Below are 2814 nucleotides of genomic sequence, written 5' to 3'. Positions count from 1 at the left end.
TGATCTAGTGGCTGCCAAGCTGACTCCAAATGGACCCACATTGTAGAGCTGCGGAGAACTGCAGCATAGGTTTTCCAAGGCTTTGATATTTTTTTACCAAAGCAGAGTATTCTATGAGGTAGACACTTGTTATTATACTAAATTTTAAAATGAATAAATGAGAAACCTGTTGTTGTACTTTGCATTTTATATATATGGACATATTTAACTCTCAGAACAATGCTGGGAGGCTGGTATTTTTAATATCCACATTTCCCAGATGAAGAAACTGAAGTTTAGAGATTAAATCCCTTGTTCAGTTTTATAGTAGCCAATTACTTAGACAGGACTAAAACCCAGTTCGGTAGTCATATCACAGTGCAATATGATGAAACAAAAACCAAACCAAACCTAGTGGCCTACAAATGGGCTTTGTGTCTCCACTCTGCTCTACCCCCCACCCCCATTCACAATGATATGATTTTATGTTCTGATGATGCCTGATACCTGATCTCTTTGACACACTGTGATCACACAGGCTGGTGTGCTTCTTCCATGTGGGCTTTGTTGCTTCTGAGCTAGATGGCCGCTTGTTTACCTTCAAGCCTTTAAGACCCCAGACGCTTTATCTTTTGATAGTCAGGCACAATTAGCTTTCTTCAACACATTTGCTTATGCACCCACCGAGCATCATAGAATGTCAATTTAATAGAACAAAGTGTTCTTGCATTGAGGGAGTAATTGAGTGGAGGCCCACTGTCCATCTACTACCCGAATACTAAACCTATACATATATGCACATAGATCTATTTCTCCATCCTCATATATAAATACATTTATATATGTACATGCCTTATACATGTACATATTTACATATGTACACAGCCAATTTTTAGGTCACTGGACATCCCCTTACAGAAGGGTCTCAAGCCAGTCAGGGTACGGTGTAGCAACGATGAGGGAGGAGATGAGCCAGTCAGGGTGCGATGAAGCAATGATGAAACATACAACTTCCCTCTAGTTCCTAAATGTTCCCTCCCCTCCCCCCACTATCATGATACAAATTCTACTTTACAAATATGGCTATACCAAAGGATGTATACTGGTACAGGTAGGAGCTGGAAACACAGGGAATCCAGAGAGGATGATCCCTTCAGGATTAATGGTGTGAGTGTGATACTGGGAGGGTGGAGGGCGGGTGGGTTGGAAAGGGGGAAGTAGTTACAAGGATCTACATATAGCCTATAGCCTCCTTCCTGGGGGATGGACAGCAGAAAAGTTGGGGGGGGGGAGAAGAAGGGAGATGTCAGACAGGGCAAGATATGACAAAATAATAACTTATGAATTATCAAGGTTTCATGAGGGAGGGGGAGCAGGGAGGGAGAGGTAAAAATGAGGACCTGATGCCAGGGCCTTGGGTGGAAAGCAAATGTTTTGAGAATGATGAGGGCAAAGAATGTACAACTGTGCTTTACACAATTGATGTATGTATGGATTGTGATGAGTTGTATGATTATATATATATATATATATATATATATATATATATATATATATATATATATATATATATATATATATATAACCAAGCCAAAACTAAAACAAACAGCAAATGCTGACAAGGGTGAGGAGAAATTGTAAGTGTCACAGATTGCTGGTGGAGCTGTAGAATTGTGCAATAACTGTGGAAAATAGTATGGAATGGAGTTTCTTTAAAAATGGACATAGAAATTCCATTTGATCCAGTAACCCCATGACTAGGTAAATCTCTTCCAGAAGTAAAAGCAGGGACATGAATGACTGTATACACAACCATGCCCCTGCAACACCTTTCACAATGGCCAAGAGATGGGAACTATAAAGTCCCTTCAAAGGCTGAATGGAGAAACGAATTAATGTACATACATACAATGGAATACTATCCAACCTTAAAGAATAATCACAAATCTGCAAAACACTTCATAATATAGATAAACCTGGTAGACCTTATGTGGAGTGAAATAAGACAATCTCTAAAAGGCAAATATTGTATGGGATCACTGTCATAAAATGTCACAGAAAGACTTACATGCAGAAAGCAATACTTTTGATGGTTACCTTGGAGGAAGAGGAAAGCAAGGGGAAATCATCACTAAAGAGATTACATTATATTACATCAATGTAAGCAACGGTAAGGGCAGTATAAAATTAGGGGGCGACACTGAAAGATTCACAAGAGCTCCAGACAACAGAGGTATAAATATGACATACACAATCCTGCAGCATCAGTAATAAAAAACAATAACCTATAAGTGGATACACAGGCATCCATGCGAGCAGACCAGGTACAGGTAGATGAAAGAAATTACAGCCACAAGCATAGGTCTGGCAGAGAATATATATATATATATATATATATATATATATATTTGCATGTGGTATAAAGATGTCTAGTGGAGAAAACCTGGGGCAAAGTTATGAAAAATTTTTGGTCATAACCAAGTACCTTATGGAATTTGAGTGATGGGAGTCACTGGGCTTGGGGGCTAAGGACGTTAGTGGCAGAGGACAGTAACTCCATCTTCAGTTTGCACAGCAGAGTTCACAAAGACACGGTCCTACAGCCTACTGTCATGAGTTGAGCTAAAATCTTAAAAGCTAGCAATCAGTCATCTGAGATGCAACAGGTGCTGTGTAAGTTAAATCTTTACCACATCTCAATTGTACCTGTGTGGAGATAGGAGTGTATTCCATACTGTCAATCGACTGATGGCCTGATGACACCTGCTTGGGGGTGTGACCTTTTCCATAAGTGTGAGAGACACCGGGAATTGCTTTGCTCTTTGCCTTCCTGCT

This window comes from Tenrec ecaudatus, chromosome 11 (genome assembly GCF_050624435.1).
Source record: "Tenrec ecaudatus isolate mTenEca1 chromosome 11, mTenEca1.hap1, whole genome shotgun sequence".
Lineage (NCBI taxonomy): Eukaryota > Metazoa > Chordata > Mammalia > Afrosoricida > Tenrecidae > Tenrec > Tenrec ecaudatus.
The sequence above is the reverse complement of the archived record's forward strand: the minus strand, read 5'-3'. Positions refer to the sequence as shown.